Source organism: Callithrix jacchus, chromosome 5, assembly GCF_049354715.1.
Source record: "Callithrix jacchus isolate 240 chromosome 5, calJac240_pri, whole genome shotgun sequence".
Taxonomy (NCBI): domain Eukaryota; kingdom Metazoa; phylum Chordata; class Mammalia; order Primates; family Cebidae; genus Callithrix; species Callithrix jacchus.
Window position 1 is genome coordinate 120001552 of NC_133506.1, and position 8915 is coordinate 120010466.

Genomic DNA, 8915 nt, shown 5'->3' on the forward strand with positions numbered 1-8915 from the left:
CCACTTTTGCTCCATTGCATTTACTTCTTAATCTGTACCCTCTGAGCATATCTAATTTTGTATAAAGGACATTTTTCCTCCATTTTATCTTAAGGGTTCTTTGTCTAGAATCATTATAGACTCATATACTGCCCCTCCCCACAGAAAGTTATTAGGATTTGAAGAGGTGCCTCAAAACACTAGACTAGGAACTAGAGAATAAAAAAATCACTGGGAAAAAACATATAAAATGTGATTTTTTTTAAATAGAAAAGTTCTACAAATAATGGTACCAAACCATCAAAAGAGTTGAGCTTCATGTACCCTGACTCCTCCTGACAGGAGAGGTAAGTGGGTTTGAGCTCAACTGTCATCAAGGGAAGTTGGTAAGAGGCTGTTTAGACCCAAAGGATAGTCTTAAACCAGACTCTTCACCACTCCACCCCACCCTACCCCCGTTCCCACATTGTTACAGTGCAGTCAGAATGGGGATTAGTGTACCTACCTCTGTTGAGATTTCCTGATGCGTTGCCAATCCAGAAAGTGAATCAAAAAGTTGCTTAAAAGTTAAAATCCCTATTGTTCCCCAAATCTTTTCCATCTCCACCTAAAGACAGAATAGCTTCTCCTTCCATTTTATGGCTTAGAACACAGGATAAATTTGCCCTTGTATGTGCTGCAATCGTGCTAGTTAGGACAAATAGGTAGAGAGCAGATAAAGTCCACTAGGAGAAAGAAAGAGGGGAGATAGGTATCTGGAAGTTGTAAAGGGGGTAAGCAAATTGTTTAAGAAGGATAAGGGGTACACCAGAGCAAGGGAAATGAGGAGGAAGTTGAATTCAAAAACTGGTGCTGATGAGAGTTGCTAACCTGCTTAGGAATCCTCAAAAGCTTAAGTGTGTTCCCTTGCCTGTGGGCTGTCACATCTTAGGTGAATGGAGAGCTCAAGATTGTTCCAATTTCTGGAATTAGGTGTTCCTGGTTGGCCTCCAGAGAAACAGTTAATTTTAGGTCTTTTTATATTGCAGGTTCATGATTGGGGTGTAAACTTCGGTCTACTAGAAAATACTATTTTCACTTCATAGTAGTGAAAATTGAAGCAGTGTCTTTTTAATTCTGGGCTTAAAGACTGAGGACCTTACTAACCTAGATTTTTCTCTGTCATACCAAAGGCCATTTCTAACCAGAAACCATACTGTTTAGTACCTAAATTTATTAGGCACTGTCCTTTCCTAGACAGGCATCCTTAACTTTATGGTTTTGGTTAATGCCTCAAAAAAGTAAACAGTTAATCAGTTAATGCTCTTGGTGTTAATACTGGGATTTCTGTTGTCATTAAAGATTACCTCATAGCTTGATTGTTTTTTAACTATTGAGTGACTTTTCATATCCTAATCATTCAGAGGGCTAAGTGGAATGGGAATGGGGAGTTCCTCAAGGGAGGAAGCACTCAACCATTCCAAGGGAGAGGTGGAACTGCTGAGTCTTCTGGTTGTCCTGAGAGGCAAGGTGAGCATTCCTGGACACTTGGGTTAATTTTACAGTCCAGGTGTGACAGTTCTCGTCTGTAGGAACACCTCCAGTGTTCCTAACCTTGGGAATACTCTCAAGTAGGAGATTACTGCAAGTCAGAGTTGAGAGACTTTGGGGGGAGTACAACATGTGAAGGAATAACTGGTGGTACTCCTCACTGTACGCACTGTCTCTCCATCTCCTATTCACCCACTTCTTTTCCTATTTCTCTTTCTCCCTACTCACCATTCAACAGGAATAATGTAGGCCTACCATCGGTATTGATTGCTTAACCCTACCAGGTATTTAGAGTTACTGCTGTTTCATGGTTTTGAAAGGTAATGAGAGGCAATTCATAAGACAAATGTCTATCTGGATCCTCAACCTACTGCAGTGGAAAGTGAAGGAGAAACCAAAATAACCATATTTTTGTATTGCTAGGGGCATGAAAGGAGGTTTTCATTCATGTTATATAGGGCACAAAATATTCTTTTACTGGCCAGGAAAGGCGGGGAGTCATCTTTCTGTCTTCCTGCTTCCCTGCTTTTAACCTTCACCTTTTTATCCTCTTCCATATCCTGAGATTGTTGCTTTTGCTGTTGACATTTTTAAGCTCATTTGCAGATGGTGTCTGTGGGAAGTAAAGCTTAGTGAGAAGAGGGCTCTCTGGTATCTAAAAAAGCACATAAGAGTTGCTTTAATGTCCTGGTGATTAATCACTGGGGTGCCAAAACACTTTGACCACTGGATTTCTCTCATTATCTCTTATTTCAAAATTTAGTACTCCAAGGCTGAGAGAAAGAGACTGATTCTCAGTTTGTCTTTCATACCCTCTAAATGGTTAGTTTGTTAGTGAAGCATTCTCAATTTGCAGGCTCCAGCTACAGCATACTTCTCTGAACTAAGAAGGTATAGTCATGAAGGAAATTCAATTAGACCCAGGTTCCCTAGGACCTGTAAATGGATGCACTTTTTGATATCTTGCTCTGGCATGGTTGTAAACTACAGATAGTATTGATAGCTCTAAAGGAATGAAGGGCATTTTATCCAGGCCAAACCAACCCTGAGGGAGGCAGCATGAAGAAACCTTTAAAAAGTCCATGATATAGCAGTCAGAGCTAAGTAAAGAACAAAGCATGAGTCTTGGAGGGTGTCTTTACCTAAGGGGCCTATCTAATGGGCTGTCTCTAGGAGGGGATACTTCTCCTTCCTGAGTCTCAGAACTACAACAGTGCCTAAGGAGGGACACCCTTGGTGAGGATCAGCTTGTAGACCACCCTCCTCACCAAGGCTAATGCAATTTAGAATGTATTCGTCCCTGGAGAAGACAGGCTGAATTCAAAGACCTAGAGAAAGCTTAGTAGCCTCATCCCTTTTAAAAATTTTGGAACTCTTAGTTTGGCCTTGTACTAGTATTTATAATTTCTGTTAGGGGACCAAAAGTCTCAGAAAATGAAGCAATATAAGAGGTAGAAATAAGGGTAAGAAGGGAGAACTGGAACAGTCTGGTTGGTGGGCTGCAGAAAGACTTGGGGTATAATTGCTTATAAAGAAGAGAGAGGGATATGGGATGGAAGGAAAAATTATGGTTGGGCTAGTGAAATTTATAGGTTAATTTTCTTAGAGATTCACAGTTCATTTCAGGAAGACCCCATTAAAGCTCCACTATTGAGTAAAGAAGTCCCCTTGATTACAGTAGTCTTGCCTTTAGGGTTGGAGGATGGGGCAAGAACCCCTAGGATCCTATGAAGACATTTTCTCCAGGGAAACTGGAAAAGATGAGCAAATACTTACATAAGGATGTTAAGCAAATAATTTACATAAGGATGTTTACTTAACACTGCTATCTACATAGTTCAAAAGAGTAATTCAGGAATAAGGAGGGAATGACATTGATGCTTCACATTAAACAGTTATTTGTATTGTTTGAATTTCAAAACTACTGCTAGTGATTTTAGGTGTGTTAAGTCAACCTAGAGACTAGTATTACTCCTCTGCCACTAATTTTAGATCCAAATAATGGCAGTGAATAGAAGAACAAACAAGAATATGTGAATTAGAGTCACAGAATGTTAGAGCTACAAAAGAACATTAGTTTGTTTAGTTCAGAACGTCTTTAACCAGTAAAAAGGCCCAGAAAGCTTGAGAAACCTATATGGTATTGGGAGAAGGAGGGGAGAGAAAGGGAACTAACATTTTTGGATACCTGCTATGTGTCAGGCACTGTGCTAAGTGCTTTGCTTTTATCTTGATTCATTAGCACCTTAAAGCTAAGGGATAGAATGAATAAAAGGTTATAATCCCAGCACTGGGAGGCCAAGGCAGGTGGATCACCTGAGGTCAGGGGGTCGAGACCATCCTGGCTAACACGGTGAAACCCTGTCTCTACTGAAAATACAAAAAATTAGCTGGGTGTGGTGGTACGTGCCTGTAGTCCCAGCTACTCAGAAGGCTGAGGCAGGAGAATCACTTGAACTCGGGAGGTGGAGGTTGCAGTGAGCCAAGATTGCCTGGGTGACAGAGCAAGATTCTGTCTCAAAAAAAAAAAAAAAAAGCAACCCCCTTTTATTATCCTGAGCAATATGTAGGAGATAAAGGGGAGTGGTAGACTGTGTTTTCCTCTCTAACCGCACAGGGCTAAACTACAGGAAGTAAAGAGTCAGCATTTGAGAGTGAGGTTAATCTAAGGAATTATTTGCCAAACTGTTGAAAGAGACTCACAAATAACTTCTCCATTCCTACAGACCTTGTAAAGTGTGTTGATGACAGGACTGATAGGGACCAAGATTACTCTTGGCTCTGGAATTGATTTTCATTTTGGAAAATTAAGTCATGACCTGAGAATGTGGGGATTAATCATAAAAATAGGAAACAAAATGAAGCTTCTCATCCTAAAATGTCTTCAAAGAGAATAGTAGTTACATACCATGAATGAAGGAGGTAAATTCCTTTGGTGACTGTGCTTGTTTTTTGTTTTGTAACACTTTGAAGCCATGAAATGGAATTTGTAATCTTGGGAAGATTCAGTGCCAAGTTCAAGGCAGGTGGCTCTTTGGAAATTGACAGAATAAATTGTGTTCCTCGTGGTTGTTTGATATAATATCCCAATAGTTACACCATGAGGGCTGCTTCACTGGGGAGCATTAATATCAGCAGCAGAAGCATGTCCTGAGTACAGACAGGACAACCTCTGAGGAAGAACACTGGGGGAGGGTCCCACCTTCAGGAAGCTTCTGGATCTTGTGAGAGAGGTCAGTCTTAGAGCTGGTGCAGAGTGGGGAATCTGTATTTGTAAGTCAACATATCAATGTGGGTTATAAAATAAAACAGTGTCATAAGAGGAAACCAAAGCAAATAATCAGAAAAAGTGGAGTTATTTAGAAACAGTTATTTGAAAATAAAGAAGATAGGGGATACAGAACAGAAGAGGAAGATGAGCAGCGGGAGGAATCTCATGGAAGAGGGCTCCTGTGTGTTTTGTGCAGAGGCAGTGAATTGGCTGAGTAGAATGGTACAGGAAAGGAGTATTAGGAAATCAAGTTGGAGGAGCAATCTCATTGGCTTGAATGAGGAATTTGATTTGTTTAGCAGTAACAGGGAACAGAGCATAATGAGATGAAAATCACATTGAGGACTTTTGTAGCAGTACTTGGTCAAGAAAGCAGAAAATTTCACTATATTATTGTTCTCGCCAAGACATGAAGCAGTGAGAGTTTAAACTAGAGTAAGACACGGAGAATCAGAGGAAAGAAAATGGGTCAATAGTAATTAGCAAGGCTTGGTCACAGCTTGGATGTGAGGGGAGTAATAAAAGCTTCAGGATGATGATCCCAGGACACATTTGTGCTGTTGGTGATGAAAGCTTGATAAGGGGGAACTGCTTTGTTTTTAAGTAGGAAGCATTTTATCTTATTAACCAGTTAATAGGATGTGTCAGTGTTCAGTATTGCAGAGTCTAGGAGGGGGCACTGCCCTGGAGAATAGTGAAGCACGTACTGTGTGTCCAGATGATAACCTGCATGCACCCTGCCCTTTTCAGTTTGAAAAGAACCAAGCAAGAGGGAGTCTGTTGCTAGGTGTGCCCATAGACTTCAAGAATGCTATCTTAACTCTGGATCTGGGAAAGAAAATAGCATTTTTGCTAGTTTCTTCCCCTTTAATTCTTTGAAAATGGGATATGACTAGCCTGTGGCAGCATGTGCCTGTGGATGCACAATTCTCTGGCTTGATTCTTGGAAGGCCTTTTTCTGTCCCTCCCTGGGGGTCATTTGTATCTCTGATTCCTGCTCCCAGAGCCATAAAGTGGGAGCCCCCATTTATTAATTGGGTTGGGACTGGGGCGGGGGTCGGCAGGGGACTCTTTAGTGCGGCAGGCAGGGGTCTTCCCGAATGAGCCCATTAGCCAGCCCCAACGGCAGCTGAAACGGGGCCGCAGCCAAGTCCTCTTCGTTTCAAAAACCCTCCATCGCCTGCAGCAGATCAGAACAAGGCCTGCGGGAGCCCTTAGCTTCTGATTGCAGCTGTGAGAAAGGACAAAACAATTTATAGGAAGCCAAGTAGCTCCTGTCTCAGTGTCTCTTCCTTTCCAACTTTGGGGAAGGGGAAGACTGGGATATGGTATCTCCTCCCACCATGGCTTCTTACAGGTTTGAAGTAGGAGAGAATGAGAGTATATGGACATTGATTGAATACTTACGTCAATCCTGTGGATGTAAGTCCTTGCTCTCTTCTTTCCATCCACACACAGTTCAGTTGGATTAGCAGCTACTACTTATGTGGGGCTCCCTAGGGCAAAGCCAAGGTGTGTGCTAAGTCTGGAGGGTCGGTGGGGGGTATACTTATCATACTCCTTCCTGCCCCATACCTGCTTTCAGTCTCCCATCTGCTTTATCAAAATTCAGGGTTAGAGTTAGACAGCCTCGACTTCTTTTCCTTTTGATGGGAGGAGTTTGGCTCTTAAAGGAAGGCCTCCTTCTGGAACGCACTTGTCCTTTTAGTTAAGCCAGCAAGAGAAAGGTAGGCATCTATAGGGGAATTTCTCTCTGCAGTGGTCCAGAGAGAACCTGTAAGGGCAGGAATGAATATCTTACTTCCTGATGGAATGACACTTGTCTTCTCCCTGAGGGAATTATAGATCGCCAGGGCTAGAAAAGAGGTCAGGTAATCTAACCTCTCCCTTTACAGAGCAGGAAACTGAGGATTAAGGAAGGGAAGTGCCTCACCCACACGGTCTCACGGTGAGTTAATGGCAGCCAGCCAGAACTAGATCTAAGAGGCCAGAATCTTGACTTCTGTGAGTAGAGTACCCCTGACTTTAAGATGACCCATTCCTGAGAGCCTTGAGCTGCTTCAGGAAAGGAAGGATGGACTGTGAGATTTGAGAAGAAAGAGATTGAGGGAAATTTAGATTTAAAAATCATTAGTAGAAAGACTGGGAAATTGTATATATTTTTACCTTAAAGAATAACTTTTCTTCCTTTTTTTTTTTTCCCCTGAGACGGAGTTTCACTCTTGTCATCCAGGCTGGAGTGCAATGATGGGATCTTGGCTTACTGCAGCCTCCGCCTCCCGGGTTCAAGTGATTCTCCTGACATAGCCTCCTGAGTTGCTGGGATTAAAGGTGCCTACCACCACGCCTGGCTAATTTTTTTGTATTTTTAGTAGAGATGGGATTTCACCATGTTGGCCAGGCTGGTCTTGAACTCCTGACCTCAGGTGATCCACCTGCCTTGGCCTCCCAAAGTGCTGGAATTACAGCCGTGAGCTTTTTTTTTTTTTTTTTTTTTTAATTGAGACAGAGTCTTGCTCTGTCATCCAGGCTGGAGTGCATGGTGCAATCTTGGCTCACTGCAGCTTCCGCCTACCAGGTTCAAGCAATTCTCCCACCTCAGCCTCCTGAGTAGTTGGGATTACAGGTGTGTGCCATTGCATCTGGCTAATTTTTGTATTTTTAGTAGAGACAGGTTTCACCATGTTGGTCAGGCTGGTCTTGATCTCCTGACATTGTGATTCCCCCTGCCTTGGTCTCCCAAAGTGCTGGGATTACAGGCGTGAGCCACCGCACCTGCCCTGTTTTTGTTTGTTTGAGACAGCTTCTCTCTTACTGCTCAGGCTGGAGTGCAATGGTGTGATCTCGGCTCACTGCAACCTCCGCCTCCCAGGTTCAAGCCCCCCAGGTAGTGGGGATAACAGGTGTGTGCTAGCATGCCCAGCTAATTTTGTATTGTTTAGTAGAGACAGGGTTTCACCATGTTTGTCAGGTTCATTTTGAACTCCTGACATCAGGTGATCTACCTGTCTCGGCCTCCCAAAGTGCTGGGATTACAGGCTTGAGCCACCATGCCGGGCCTAAGAATAATGTTTCAAAGACATGCAGATTGTACAAGTGTTATTTTTATTTAAAGTCAAGAGTTCTGGTTCATTGGGAAGCAGATGGCAGCCACAGCCAAAGATCGTGATGCCCTCAGAGTTAACCCAAACTTCAAAGAGTACTTTGTAGCCATCTCTGGTGGTTGGATAGCAGGAAAAGATCCTCAGAGGCAATGTGAGGAATTAATACTAAATCTCAACTGAAGCTCTTTTGCATTACAGTACAGCTATATTGAAAAGAAAAAGGGAATGGAGAAAGAAAACACATCTGCTAGAAACCTAAGATGTGAGGAGGGGTCCCTGAATGAGAGATGAGATGATAGAACTCAGCAGAAAGAGGTGTGCTTTGAGATTACAGGAAAATGATAAGGGGATCTTCTTCTCCTCTCCTTTATTTTTTTAAGTTTTGAGTTGTTTGGTATTCTCCTTTGATGAGGCAGAAGGAAGTTGGTATATGGTGCTCTACAGTGACCTAAATACCCTACATAGTGTTCAGTTGGCTGACCCTCATTGCAGGTTCTGTAAGTCACCTCAGTCTTGTGCCAAGATGCCCTTTCCCTCTTAAGACCTCTTCTGGATGTATCTACCCATCCCTTCCAGTGCTGGCTTTCTCTGAGCATATGAGTCTAGGAGCCACTGATGAGCAGAGAGGGGAATGCTGGAGCATGCCTAGGCTGGAAGCAGAATCCTGAAGGGAGAAGGCCATCGCTGGGCAGATTAGAAAGAGTTAATGGTGTAGGGGAGAGGTACTGGGGATCTGCAAAATGAATATTGTCTGCTGCTGATGAAGAAATAGATCCCAGTACATATCCTACATATCCTTTACATTTTGTTCATGAATCCTGATGGATAGCATAGAGGACATGTGGAGCTGGTCCCCATGTAAATTTGTCTCTAGGAAATGTATGATAGACCTGCTTGTCCAGATTACATTAAGTCTGCTGTCCTACAAACCTCCTTTCTCACAGTCAGGATGCTTTTTTGCTTTAGAGCCTTTCTTGAAGAAGCTGTTATGGATGAGAGAGCCATAAGTCCAAGCTGTTGATCTGATCTAA